Source organism: Lactuca sativa, chromosome 7 (genome assembly GCF_002870075.4).
Source record: "Lactuca sativa cultivar Salinas chromosome 7, Lsat_Salinas_v11, whole genome shotgun sequence".
NCBI classification, from domain to species: Eukaryota; Viridiplantae; Streptophyta; class Magnoliopsida; order Asterales; family Asteraceae; genus Lactuca; species Lactuca sativa.
This window is the reverse complement of record NC_056629.2, coordinates 127,746,123-127,761,516: the sequence shown is the minus strand read 5'-3', so window position 1 is coordinate 127,761,516 and position 15,394 is coordinate 127,746,123. Positions and strand designations below refer to the sequence as shown.

Genomic DNA, 15,394 nt, shown 5'->3' with positions numbered 1-15,394 from the left:
CCCTCTCAAGTCTAAATACTTACAATCCTCATAAACACGCACCCACTTTTTTTGAAGAATGCTCATTTTATGAATCCCTCTGAATCCATCCGCAGAAAACTTTCTAACCTCAAGGTATTTTTGTAAAGCTACCCAAGCATACATAAACTAGAGAATTACAACTTTAAGATACCACAATATGGAGCTCTTGAATTCTTTACTCTCTTTGAAATTTGATCTTCAATTTCTTTGAATTCACCACCTTTTTGTGAGATTTTTTTTGTTTTGTATCTTCAACTTTTTATTTTTCAGAATTTTTGATCTTCGATCTTCAAACTTTATACTTTGATTGCTCCAAAATTCTTCAACTTTTCTTGTAATTTTCTCTCTCTTTTTTTTACATGTACTCACTTTTTTCACTCAGAACCTACATGCTTAAGCAGGGGCGCTTAACTTCAACCCCTATTGGTTAAGATATTAGTCTATGTGCAATGACTATATAAGTTTTCCTGGATACATTTCAAGTACATGCTACTAAACATATTGCATCCCTCAAACTAAGCGAGGTTGTGTTTTTGTCCCATGATTTCACTAGAATAAAGGGGGGCACAAATGCATTATAACGTATATTGGCTCAACTAAACATTTGAGCTCTCATCGGATCACCCCATGCAACACTAGCAACTTAAGTTTAAACTATCATTATTACTAGATAAATTATTAGATTATTCTTTCAAACCTAAATACTCTAAAAAATTAAATTTTCTAGCAATTTACTTTTGACTTCTTCGACCCCCTTTACCCCACACTTATTACATACAATGGCCTCATTGTATGCATAAAATAAATTAAAAGCGATAAAATGGAGAAAAATGAACAGATTCCCCTGTGATATTAGTGGCGGGATTGAACTCCAATCGTGCGGATAAAATGTGCATTTCGAATATGGTCTTCTTCTAAATAGGAACTTGGATCTTGATCATTGCGAGATATATAAAGCGCCAATAAAATATGGAATCTAAACTTCAATCTTTAACAAAGGTGGTGTAAATCTCCAAGCAAGAAGAATAATGTGGGAAAGCATACGCCACATTATATAGTGGAGGAAACGAGCAATAAATGTCGTGATGATAACTCCAAAAAGAATGGTGGTGACGCATGTAGAAAAGGCGAATAAAAAGGCTTCATTTTTGTGAGAATACAATACTCACAACATGAGACATATAGTTCATGACGTGAAGTCGTTAAATCATGAATTCTGAACCCCTTCGTAAAGGAGCTCACGACGTGAGGCATAAATCTCAACGACGTGAGAACTGGGTGAACTGACATAGTCCAGCTCCTCTTCTAAAATTATGCACTCCAACCAATGTCTTAATGAATTAAGACTCTTCTAAATGCAGTATTTGATGAGTCTTCTCTTGACTAACCCCACACTTATTTCCAATTATGGGTCTCGATTTCTCGACACTAGCCTCTAAACGACACTTGCCTAGACATATACGCTCTTATCTCGAATTTCCTTCCCGGGACTCCCTTAGCAAATCTGAAATTTAACAACCAAAGGAAAAATAGAAGTAACATAATAACATAACAAGAGTTTAACAATCCAAACAAGTTCAAAAAACACACAAACCAAATTAAACTATAAACTAAATAATCAAAATAAAAACGATCAATCATCTTCTTCATCGTTATGAGTTCCACTTGTTCCTGCTCCATCGCTTCTTGGTATCCAAAGCTCTTCCCACGACGGGATATACGGGCACTAAGGTGGCATGGTGGGTGGTCGCACCACATTCATATGATAGAACATGGTTTCAAGCATTTTAATGGTGTAAGTCATCCCACCGCGAAGATTATCTAAATAAGAATCAACCTGACTTTGAAACGGGTCGGTGGGTACTCCACCCGCATATTGTTGCTCCGCTCTACGATATCTCTCCATGTCTCCTCAGGATCTCACATTTCGCCTTCCTCTTGGCCTCGATTGCGGCGGTTGCTAAGGGTTGGTCGCTCGGTTGCTCATCATCATCATTATCATTCACAATCCCCCAATGTGTTCCATAATTCCTCACTACCTTCATCATCTCCAAATATCCCATAGTAAACTCGTTCCCCTCCATACAAGTCAAAGAGTGGGTGATGTCGGGAAAGATCAAACCATAAGACCGGGCCAAATGTCTGATAAAGTGGCCTCCACAAATAGGGCTCCCGGGGCGGGAACTCGTAGGATATTCCGCCAAATAGCGGGCCAAGAAGTATGGAACGTTGCAGCACACTCCCGGCTGTAAAATCGACTATAAAAAGAACAAGTTTATCATGGTGACCTTATCCCCATGGCGTTTGTGGTGAATAGAAAATGTGATAAGACGATGGATAAGGTGGTGAATTGGCGACTTAATATTGCTTTCCGGCGACACACCGGAATTGAACACTCCAGATGCAATGTTGCTCCAAAATTTGAGTCTCGATGCACCATTCTCGTATCTACGGGCATCCTCCCTCAAAAACATAACAAACTCATGAGTCATAGTCTCATAGGTCTCATATAACTCCATCCTCCAAGGAAAATCGACCAAACTACATTCTCGATATTCTCCCCCGAGACAAAAAACCAAGGCTTGCTGGAAAGTAGGATCCTTGAGATTCTCATGGAATGCCACATTCGAAAAGAATTCCACACAAAGCTCCTTGTACACCCTCTCCTGGATAGAAAACAAATTATGCCACCCCTTGCATGTAAAAGAAATTCATTCCCCAAAAATAACTTTCTAAGATACTGGGAAATCTGATCAACAAGCCTGACCTCCCTCATTCTTGCCCAATTAATGGTAGGGGCAACAGCAATTTCCCAGTTGTACAACCATCCTAACCGGTTGTTCCAACGCGTAAGAACATCTCGTGACCCAGTTGTCGGGAATACGTAGAACGGATGCAAACTAGCCACCTCGGTTGGACCCTCGCGTTTAGGAGCCATTTTTGCAAAACAAGAGACAACAAAAACCAACCAAGAAAGATCCAACATATTAGAATTAACCACAAGCCGATTTAGGCACGCCCAGAATTCACATCGTGAATTCCTAGGAATTCACGTTGTGAGTTCATCCATAGATGTCAAAATCAATCAATGCAGTGTGTGAATCGGGCCAAAATAATAGTTGCGGTTTTATGCTAGAACAATACTGAGTTCATTCATCCAACATCCAGGGTCTATAACATGAATCTTAGGGAACATATGAACAATTTACTAAATAGCAAACCCTAGCCCTAAATTCAACTAATAAAGCAAAATTAGTTACTAAAAACAAGAAAGTAATACCTTAAGATGGAGTTTACGTAAGCAAAAATGGAGTAAGGGGTAGTGGTCGGCCGCAATCGGAACAAAGGGGGACCAGGAACCATTCTCACTTCGTGGGGATTAAGAAATGAATTAGGTCAAAGTTTTTCTGTCCCTTAATTGTGGACCCGTGTTTTTCAAAATTCAAGTCGTGAATCCCTAAAGCTTCACGTCGTGAGTTCGTGTTGGGTTATGTAGTTGGGCCATCTCATTAATCATCAAATGGACTTAATTGGTTATTGGTCTAACAGAAAAAAATAGCTTATAAATGTGCTAAGAATAAATGTTGGGCAAATATAATTATCATACTAAAATATTATGTATCCCATGTCTGTATGGACTCACGTCGTGAGCCATAAGTGCTCACGTCGTGAGTGTGGTCTGGTCAGATAATTTTCTATGAAATCAATCTTCATGTTTACTTAAAACCATAATTAATTACCACTTAATACAGGGACCCCACATTTAATGTTTTACTATTCAAAATTATTATAGGATAAGACGATTAATATTCCTAAAAAGTAAAAATTCCAAAAACGAAAACGAAAAGAAAAGAAAATTCAAACCGAGCTCGGGTTGCCTCCCGAAAGCGCTTCTTTTTTAATGGATTCCTGAGCCAGACTTCGTTCCTCCTACGTTGAGCTGTCAGAGGAGTCCATCACCACTTGAATTTTTTGTTCTTTCCATCGCCACTTGTAAGCTTTGACTCGTCGAATGTACGCCTTTTTCATATTCTCTTTTTAGCTTTCACTTCATCTACATCAAGCTTGCGTTTGATCCCTTTAGTCTCCAATTTTTCTTCACTCTTCATCTCCATAGGAATCTTTTCTTCCTTCACCACTGGACTCGTCTCCTTGGAAGTAGCCTCGTCTTCATCACTCGATAAATCTTCGCTTTCCTCACTCACCAAATTTGTTGGAGTCTTATAGGCAATCACCTCAAAAACAAGTGGAATGGATGCTCTTGGTTTGGTGCGTTTGACTTGATGAATTTTCTTGATTTCTTTCTCCATGAGCTTCTCTAATTCTTCAAATTCATTATCTTCATCAATTTTGAACACCTCACCTTTGACATCATCTCCTTGAAATCCATCTTGTACTCCAAAATCTTCCTCATCATCGCCAACCCTCAATATAAGTTTGGATTCACGAACATCAACTAAAGCTCTAGAAGTATTTAGTAAGGGGCGACCAAGAATGATTGGGACATTAACATCCTCTTTCATATTCATAACCACAAAGTCAACTGGGAAAACAAATTTCCCAATTTTAACCAGGATGTCTTCTACAATCCCCCTAGGATGAGTTACTGAATGATTGGCCATGTAAATGGTCATCTTTGTAGCCTTCATCTTATGAATATTTAACTTTTGATAAAATGAATTGTTGGATTAATGTCTAAGTCCATAACTATATTTGGTATGTACTTGACTCGACCCGGCATGGTCCATTTGGGTTGCACTTCACCGACACAATTTATATGGATAGTATTTTGAGAATAGTATATAAAGATGTCCTTGGTTGGTGAAATGGGCACTAGTGTGGGTACACTAAGAGGGCTAGCTAATTTCACTAGAGAGAACCAAGTATCCATATTCTCTAAAGTCTTCCAAGGTGTTTTGGTGATTTGTGATTCCATTTGAGGCTTCCACACTATTGGGGTTAAGCTCTTAAAGCTTAAAGACATCAAGCTACACCAAGGTTTATAGGGTTGGAAAGTTCTTAACTAGTCTTTGTAGTATAGTTACCTCATAGTATGCTAGTTAGGATTAAAGACTTGGAAAGTTCTTATTTGCATGTATAATAGAGAAAACATAGATCCAAGGTTTATAGGGTTGCATGTACACCATAGGAGTGTTAGAATGCTCAAAACCCAACAGTGGTATCAGAGCCATGGGTTGTTTTCTGTTATATTGATGCAACTGTTTTATTTTCAAAGTTGAAAAAAAAGGAAAAAAAACATGACGTTTGTCAAATTTTAAGATAATTACTTTTTTTTGTGAAAAACTAATTATTTGTTAAATTTGAATCATTCGATATATGAGTTGAATTAGGTCAAATTTAGTAAAGGATAAAATGATATGATTATTTTATTAGTTTTAAAAGTTTGACCTAAAGAGTTTTTTGAAACCTCCATAAGTTATGGATATGAAAAGGTTTAAAAAAATTGATTCAAAGTTTTTATGGAGTTACAAAATTTGGTGTTAATGTTTTAAAGAATTCCATAACTTATTCTTAAGTTATGGAACATGAAAAGTTTCATCATAAAACAAACATTTAACTCCATAAGTTATGGATTACCAAAAGTTTTATGTTTCCTTGTTTTATGAGTTATTTTTTAGATTAATGAAACATATGTGTTAGATGTTTTCAATCCAAATTAATCTAAAAGTTGTTCATAAAATGTGTTTATGTAACTTGTCCTCAAGTTATATGAAAAGCCACATTTATGAATCTTAAAAACTCATAAAAATGCCTTAGGTTATAAAAAAAAAATAAAGAGCCTTTTCTTATAAATAGTTTTTATGGCTCCATAACTTGTCCTCAAGTTATGGACGTCCAAGAGTCTCTTCATTAAAAGTTTTAATACTTTAATTAAAACTCATAAGTTATGAAAATCCAAGAGTTTTGAATAGTTTCAAAACTTGCCCTCAAGTTTTGGAATTTGAAAAGTTTTCTTTTATGAATACTTTAATTCCAAGTTAAGGCCTTAGAATTTTAAAGAGTTAAAATTCAACCCTTATACTTTATAATATTATAAGTTAATAATATTTATATATATGTATAAGAGTAAAGTCAGTCGTACCGTTAGTAGGCCTCATTCACGAAGCCAGTCTATAAGGGGGGTATAAGGTTACTCCCTATAAAATGGCAGATTAATGGGTGTCCACTCTCACCCACCGTTTCCTTGACTGGTGGAGGGTCGTTAGCCGAACGGGTCTGACAGGACTATAATTCTCCCTTCATTAAAAGTATTAATGATAAATACTAAGTAACTAAACGCTTAATAATACCCAATCTTAGTTACTTAGGAAAATGTGAATAAGGTGCTAATCCATGAAATTACACTTTGCACTTTGTTTAAGTCGGTTAGTGGAGCGTGTGTGGTTAACCGGCACACTAACTCGTATTTAACAAGGTAGGCAAAGGGTAACTTAATGCTTATCATAATATCGATGGAGCGTGTGTGGTTAACCGGCACATCGATTGAGGGGTAAACAGGTAAGGGTACCAAGTAATTTGCATGGTTACTTCACACCTTGTTTTGTGATCCTCGGCATCCCAGTCATAAAACCTGAAGGGCACACTCGAGATTGAAACATGCCATTGAAAGTTCAATGAATCTCAAAGATCTAGGAATTTCAAATCCAATTAAAACCTAATTAATTATTTCGTTTTTCTTGGTGGAAATTGGTGAATCGTCATTCACCTACCTTCAAATATTCTATAGCTTGGATTACGGCATCCCTCTTCCAAGTTATAAAATAGTTTGTTGGGTCCTAGCCTTAATATTTCATATTGCGTGTTATATTAAGGACTTTAAATCAACTATCTTGAATATCTTCAAAAAGATGTCAAGTTCAGACATATATGATCTTCCCAAATATTTTGGAACTTCACTTCCTCCACCTCCTCCAATTATTCTCCCTAACCCACAAGTTCAAGGTCACTCAAGCCTATTGGCAAGGCAAGGTCTAGGTGTGATCACATCTTGGAGATGAAGGCACATATTGACAAGATGGGAGAGTTGGGTGTCAAAGTCTTGAGAAAGTTAGTGGTTCAATCACTTTCTAAGACACATAGTGAGTTCCTTTGGGACTCCTATGAGATAGACTATGACAAGACCCTTAATGATCCTATCTATTTGCTTGGTTCTGCTAAATCAGAAATGATTTAGTGTACTAGTAAAGCAAATTTGATTAGGATATCAACTTCCCAAAACCTTATAGACAGGGACAATAGTGACACAGGAAATCCAGAAATGCATTCTCTTCCCAATGGAAAGGGATTGGCCATAGTCAACTTGGTTGAAAAAATGGTAAAGAGAAAGGCTAAGTCTGAGATAGTCCCATGTACTATTACCTAAGGATCCATATATTTCTATTTCCAAAGGAAGGGGCTTTGGTTATGAAGCTGCCAAACTTACCTAAGGATGATAAAGTCAATAAGTTTGACTTTATTTCAGGTAAAGTCCATGGTCTAACTCTATTAAGTTCCTACTTGGAGATTCTTATTACATGATGTGGCTGGGTCACATGTTGATGTTTTAAGAATCAAAGAAAAGTAAAGAAAATTAATGGAAGTATATACTAATTCTGATCGCGAAGATGGATTTCGATCGCATGGTTTGGCGATCAGAATTTTGAGCACGTGCTTAAGAGTTATGATAGATTGCTTAGGAATAGATGACAACAAGTTTTCATATACATCTGCATTGTAAGGATTAGTTTTTCCGCAAAGTTCTAAAAAGAAATGTTTTTAATTTTATTTATTTTAAAAAAATATCCTTACAATGGCATTTGGAAAAAAAAAGATGTTGTTTATATGATTCCATTGATAGCAATATTGGAAATATGAATTTGAGTCTTTCATTTGTGGTAGTGTCTAAATTTACCAAATAAGGAAAGATTCTCATCACCCAAGTTTCAGTTGGATAGAAACTTGGAATCATGCAAGTTGTATAGTATGATGAATGAGAACTTTCGAGCATTGGAAAATTAGGACTAACTGCTTGTTCACATGGATGTGTGAGTCAAGAGAAGGACTAAGGGATCAAGTACACTTTTTTGTGCACTTGTCAAAGTCCACCACAAAATATGGATAACACTATTCGTCATGATTTACTAAGGTTTAGTAAATATGATTATACTTACAAGCTTAAGTATAATTCTGAAGGATTGAAAAAAATTTCAATGTATGACAGAACGAATAAGAAGAATCAAAGTAGGCAGAAGGATAAAAGTTTCTCAAATCTAAAAAGATGGGAGAGTCCTTTAGTATCATGTTTTAAGATCATCTTAATGATTTTGAGACCTTATCACAATTCATCCTCTAAGTACATTCTGAGAGTTAAAAAGAGGAGTTATGAATTGTTGAAGTGGTTAAATCAAGAAGATGATTCATACTTCATTCGAAAACAGTTCATAGAGTTATACTCTAAGATTGTAACTTGAGTGACATGTCTTAAAGAAGGTTTAAAACACATGTCAAATGTAAGAGTAAAAGTTTTCTACTCTTGTACATTTGAAATTGGTAAGTTGTGATGTTTTGGATAACACAAGATCAAGTAAGGCTAATTGTGTTAAGTGTCTGTCTTGATTAGAATCCACACGCTGTCTCTTGAATATTTGGCAAGAAAGTCTTATAGGTCAAGGAGACAGTGGGAGTCTAAAAGATCCTGAAAGGGTTTCAAGAAGTAATCAAGAACAAAAACCTGTATTTCATCACTAGCACACAACTAGAGGTTTATAACCTACCGTGTTGACATTTCTGCCCATTCCAGTTAAATTGGCTATACATTTGAGTTCTACATGTTCTCAATTGTTTGGATAACTACTTGGAAGCAATGGCAGGCCCTTGAGCTGCCAGGTGGCAAGAAGTTAAGATTGCACAAGTTCAATCCATATGAGTTAGGATTTGTCACTAACCTAGTCATGTGGTTATGGTTTTGACAAATTCACATGGATAGGAATGCTTACACCATAAAATCTAAGTGTCATAAGGTTTCTCTTCGATTCATGAAAATGATGGTAAGGAAACTCTTTCACTAAGTAGATTTTAAGTAGATAGCAATTGTGATATTTGCAGTTCTCAAAGTCGTTAGTGGAGCGTTCGTGGTTAACCGGCACACTAACATTGACTTATGAGAAATGGCAAAAGGTCTAAACAATTTAGACTATGATTACGACATCCCTTTTCATAGTTCTGAAATTGTTTAGACACACATGTGAGCTATCTAAGAGAGGTGTATGATATTGATAAAGTCTTATCAAGGCAATCTAGTATCAGAAATCTGAACTTTGGTAAGAAAGTCAATAAAGTATTGATTTCTATAAGTCCAGTTGATTTTTGGGTACATGTCGAAGCTAGTGGGAGCATAAGTCTTATGCTATTAATCATCATGTTAGTGGGAGCATGATAAAGGTTGCAAGTTAGCAATGTTAATTATAGAAAACAAAAGGTCTCAATTGGGAAAAGTTGTTTTGCTATAATTAAGGGAGAGGAAATTATACTTCATCTCAAATATAAAAGCTTAGATTGAGGTCTTAATCGTATTTAGTCAAGAATATATATATATATATATATATATATATATATATATATATATATATATATATCAATTTCATGTTGGAATGGCTCAACATAAGGAAATTCTATGTATGGGTTCATTATTTGCGTTCTAAAATTCGATTATGATTACGGCATCCCTTTTCATAATCTGAATTACGAGAACTTGGCAAATAGAAATGGAAATATTATACCAAAAGACTGGTTTAGTCTTTATGTGAGACATCATGAATCGTGTCCCATATGCTTCGGATATAGGATCGATTACATGTTCTATATGCATCCTTTCTAAAATTTTCCAAATGCCTGGGGCATTAAGAAGGGAAAAGGTCTAGAATTGGATATGACTAAAATGATTCAGCAATTGTTGAGGACAATCTAAGGTTTACCAAGGATTGGTTGCTCAAGGACAGTTGGAAGTATAGTATTGACTTTGGAAGGACCATATTGACATAGTCTGAAAAGAGGCAACTCTTGTTCGGAAGTGATAGTCAAAATGGAATATGGAAATGGTTCAAGGAGTTGATCTCCGTTGGAATACTCTGTAATGATTGTTGCCAAGTCTGGTTGAATTTGTTCATAATCATTACAAGAGGATCAATGTATATAAGTTTAGAATCTAACAGATTTCAATAAATGGCATGAATTTGGAATTCTTGCATTTGCAGTAAGGGTTTGGGACTGTGAAAAGATGATCATTGGAGTTATGCTCAATTGATCTATTTCACAAAGTAAATATCATAGACAAACATAGTATGCATACTTTGTGTATGGGATGACTAGTGTTTAGAAAATATATTGTACATGCTTGGAGCATGGGACAACTATTGTTTTAAATTCAAGTATAAAGTTGATAAAACCGAAACAATAAATAATGAGTAATTAGTATGGTGATAAATAAAAGTGTTTATTTATATTCATAGGGTTTGATACCATATTTGATTCATTTATTCTTGTGTTTCACTTTGCATGTTTTGACTTCCAGAATAAACTAGGTTATTCTTCTGGAATGAATAAGTTATTCAAACCATCCACAGTCGGTCATATGCTGGAAGTAGATATGAATTAAGACTTTCATGGGTTGGCTTATAGAGGTCTAAGATGTTGGACAAAGGGCTACAACACTCATGAGTGCTCATAAGTTCTAAGTATTGGATTCAACCCGCGCTCATTGGAATCACTTCATGGATTTTATCACGAGTGATCATGAGACGATAATATCTTATATTCTTCAAACCTAGATATATGAGTTGTTACTATGAGTTGGTAGTACATTGATTGCACGAAAACGCATTCAGTAACTCGATGTTATAAAACGTGCCTTTGTGTATGATTCAACAAGTAGTAGAACAATCCATATGAGTCGAAGTTTATCCATTCCTTTTACCTTCGGGATAAAAGCGATATATGTGGGGCCCTCAATGATTTAATGATGATACATGTGAGTGCTTGGCCAAGCTAGGACTGATTTGATTTGTTCAGTCAGTCAGTCATCATGAATCGGAAATCGGGAAACAACAAATGGACAGAGAGAATGATTATAATCCATGTCTCAGTCCATATGATATCTAGAATGGAGGAATATATGATCCCTTATCTAATGGACAAGTTCGTTGACAAGATCAGAGTTCGACAGCGGCTTTAAGAGCTACAATTGCCAGTTAGGTTTTGAAGTCATACTCAATAATAGTTTTAGACTTATCCAAGTGGGAGACTGTTGGATTAATGTCTAAGTCCATAACTATATTTGGTATTTACTTGACCCGACCCGGCATGGTCCATTTGGGTTGCACTTCACCAGCACAATTTATATGGATAGTATTTTGAGAATAGTATATTTATGATTTATATTAATATATTATAAGTTCTAATATATTAATATAATCATATTATTTAATTAGTATTGATCAAGAATTAATTTATAATTAATTAAGTGATCAAAATGAACTAATTAAATATGGACTCTTAGATATATATGTGTAGTGGGCCAAGTTCATTTAGGTTGGGCTAAGTCTTCATGGATAGTCCATGGAGCTTTAACCCATGGATCCTAGGAAATGAAAGGTCATGGGTATTAGGGTCTAACCCAAATCCTCCACACTATATAAAGATGTCCTTGGTTGGTGAAATGGGCACTAGTGTGGTTACACTAAGAGGGCTAGCTAATTTCACTAGAGAGAACCAAGTATCCATATTCTCTAAAGTCTTCCAAGGTGTTTTGGTGATTTGTGATTCCATTTGAGGCTTCCACACTATTGGGGCTAAGCTCTTAAAGCTTGAAGACATCAAGCTACACCAAAAGGTATGTCATCTAACTAGTCTTTGTAGTATAGTTACCTCATAGTATGCTAGTTAGGATTAAAGCCTTGGAAAGTTCTTATTTGCATGTATAATAGAGAAAACATAGATCCAAGGTTTATAGGGTTGCATGTACACCATAGGAGTGTTAGAATGCTCAAAACCCAACATGAATATGGCATCAAATTTATGCTAGCCCCAGAATCAGCTAAAGCATAAGTCTTCAAATTGTTTCCAAACTCACATGGAAGAGTGAGGCGTCCAGGATCTCCCATCTTCTTACGTATATCTCCAATACAACTCTTGAACTTTGCTTAATAAGAATAACCTTGGAATTTTTCTTCAACTGCTGATGAGTGTCTATAAGATCTTAAAGGAACTTTGCATACTCTAGAATTTTGGATAATGACTCAATAAAAGAAGTATTAATAGGAATACCCTTCACTTGCTTGATAAACTACAAATGTTCCTTTTCCAGTGGACTGAGATTAGCTCGAGACGGGAATGGTAAAGGCGGATTATAATCCGAAACAGTTATAGAAATTTTATGTTCAGACTGAGCCCACGACGTGAGCATAACGGGCTCACGTCGTGAGTCTGGTGCTTCAGCAACATCTTCGATCCCAAGCTTCGACTTCTTTGGCTTTGGTCGGGATGTCTCTAGCTCCTCCTCTAGTGCTTCTAAGAACTCAGAGATAGCTTCTTCTTTGGTCTTAATCATCATAACATGGGATTGAGCATTATTTTCGGGAAATTATGAGGATAATTTTTTGTTCACCATAGTTAGTTGACCAACTTGGCCTTCTAGATTATTGATCAATGCTTGATGATTTCTTAATGAGGCTTGCTGATCAATCATCATTGTGTGTTTTTCTTTCATCATTTTCATGTGTTCCTTTAACATTACATCAGTATCATCATGCCTTTTCTAGGAAGCTTCCATAAACCGGGTCCAAATGTTTTCCAAATCTACTTTCTTCTCGGTTGGTGGTTGCTCTTTTTGGTAAAAGCTTCGGCCTGTCTGCTTATATTTCTCTTCCTTTTGCTTCTTGTACTCATCGTATGGCAGCCACTCCTTCTTTGGTTTTCTGCAATCCTCGTCATACTTGTCCCCACTCGAGTAGCAAACTTGAGCTTTTTTATACCCGTTATCATCTAAGCTGCAATCCTTAGTCAAGTGTGGACCATTACATCTTCCGCATCCAAATCTTATAGCATGTATCGATTGGTCCATTTTTGTCATCCTCCTATCCATTATATGAAGCATGGCCATCACAGCAGCCAAGTATACAAAACTTTCAACCCTTTTTTCTTTTTACTCCCTCACTTCTCGGATTGTGATACTCACGAGAATGCTTTGCAAATTCTTCCACTAACTCCTTAACTTCCCCTAGATTTTTCTTGGTAAGTGGTCCTTGAGAATCAAGGAGTTGTCTCGTCATGACATTAACACCATCATAGAAGATCGACACTTCATGTTGTATGTTGAGGTCATTTTGAGGACAATTTCTCAACAATCCATTATAGCGCTCCCATGCCTCATAAAGTGACTCAACCGGATTTTGCTCAAAATTTTGCTATTGCCTTTTTGAGTTTAGCTATCTTGGAAGGTGAACAAAAATGATCTAAAAATTGTTCGCGCATTTGGGCCCAATTAGTGATTGCACCAGGTGGTAGTGCCTTTAGCCAATCTTTAGCAACTCCTTTAAAATTGACTGGTAGCATCCTTAGCAAGACTGTCTCTCTTGGAACATTTGGAATATTGAAATAATATTCTATGTCATTTACTTCATCCAAATGCTTGTAAGCATCCTCTTGATCCTTTCCAAAAATTAGCACTTCCCTAAGTGCAGCAAGGATGTGTCCTTTCAGTTCAAATGGGGCAGTTGCAGGAATTGCAGGTTGTATAAGACCAAGAGCAGCATCATCTCAAATATGCTTCTTGTAAGCTCCCATGGACATATCCGCAATATCCGCCATTTCGTTATCAGACTCGTCTTCGGATTCACTTCTATGTAATGCGAATTCGGGATCGGTATCGTATTCGGTATCATTTAGGTTTGGATCTTGCTCAAAGCTTTCTATCTTGCTTTTTTCCTTTGATGATGTACTCGACTTTGCCATTTTCTTTTCGGATTTCTTTGTAAAGACATATTTGAATTCTTGTAAGGGTGTCTTCTTTGGTGTTTGATCTTCTTTCACGTTCTTATCCTTCTTTTTGTGGAGGGCCGACTCTGGATCTTCAAGTGGTGGCACCAAAGGTGTATTAGAACCTCTGGTCAATAACTCCTACAAAATAAACAATATAAAAACGTAAAACTGAACTAAAATAGAAAAACAAACTAAAAAAAGAAAACTAGAAATTACTATATTCACGTCGTAAGACAATAAAGCTCATGTCGTGAGTTCAGTACTAAAATAAGAGAAACTGAAAAATAACTTTTTGCAGGTTTTACACCCAAAAAAAAAGGATCGATTACTTTAAAGCAAATAACTCAACAATTAAATAAGCCGTTCCCCGACAACGGCGCCAAAAACTTAATGCGTGCAAATAGCTACACCTAATTTTATATTTATAGTCTAACTAACTTAACTAACTAAATTGCACATAGGAAGTGTACCCAGTTAAATTATAGAATAGTTTGAGTAAGTCGGGTGTCGATCACAGGGAACGATGTTAACTAATTAATCTATTTACTACTTAATTAACCTAATTATTAAAAAAGAAAAGAGATTTATCTAATTTTGCAAGTTTAGATGAACTTAATTCTTTAGCACAAATTCAATCAGAAACAAAACACTTCTGTTAGTTCGAATCCACTTTCCCTCAATGGTTTATAAATTACCTATGACAATTACTGTTGGTACCAATTAAGATAGTATTAGCAATTTTTTTCTAAATCTACTAACATTAATTAATTCATGTAGTCTATGTATGGTCACAAAATACTTAACATAAAATCAATTATTGAATAAGATTGGAGCCATGTAAGATTGATTCGGAAAACACACTTATGGTCATAATATGAGTTCTCTAGCACAGCTTAATTCACTGATACAATTACATATCTAAGATTGGTTTGATCTTAGCTCTAATAAACTAGTGTTCACTGAATTATTAGGTATTCAAATTCATGCATATTTGTATTCACTAACTACACAGAACAAGAATTTAAAGCAATTAAATTTTAAATTAAGCATTTTAGGTAAAAATCAATCAACACAAGCACATTACCAACAAGTAAAGTCAAATCTAATGCATTAAAACCATGAGTTCCAGCTTCATCTAGCTAGCAGAAGCAGTTGGATTTAGCTGGACATATTAGCAAATAAACAAGCACAAGTTATATTCAAAGACATGTTTAAAAGTACCAAAATATGAATCAAATTATGAACTTCTTCTTCCTTGGTGTTAAAACCGACTTCCAAGCCTTCTTTTCCTCTGATTTTTGACTTTTGGAACCTCTCTAAGCCAGCCAAAACTCCTCCA

General features: G+C 35.8%; 1 non-coding gene across 1 annotated transcript; it reads left to right on the top strand.

Annotated features, from left to right (window-relative positions):
• Positions 1–13,392: 13,392 nt before the first annotated feature.
• On the top strand, positions 13,393–13,500 carry LOC111884248 (small nucleolar RNA R71). The gene has a single exon (XR_002847665.1). It is a non-coding gene; the product is annotated as a small nucleolar RNA R71 (small nucleolar RNA).
• Positions 13,501–15,394: the final 1,894 nt, after the last annotated feature.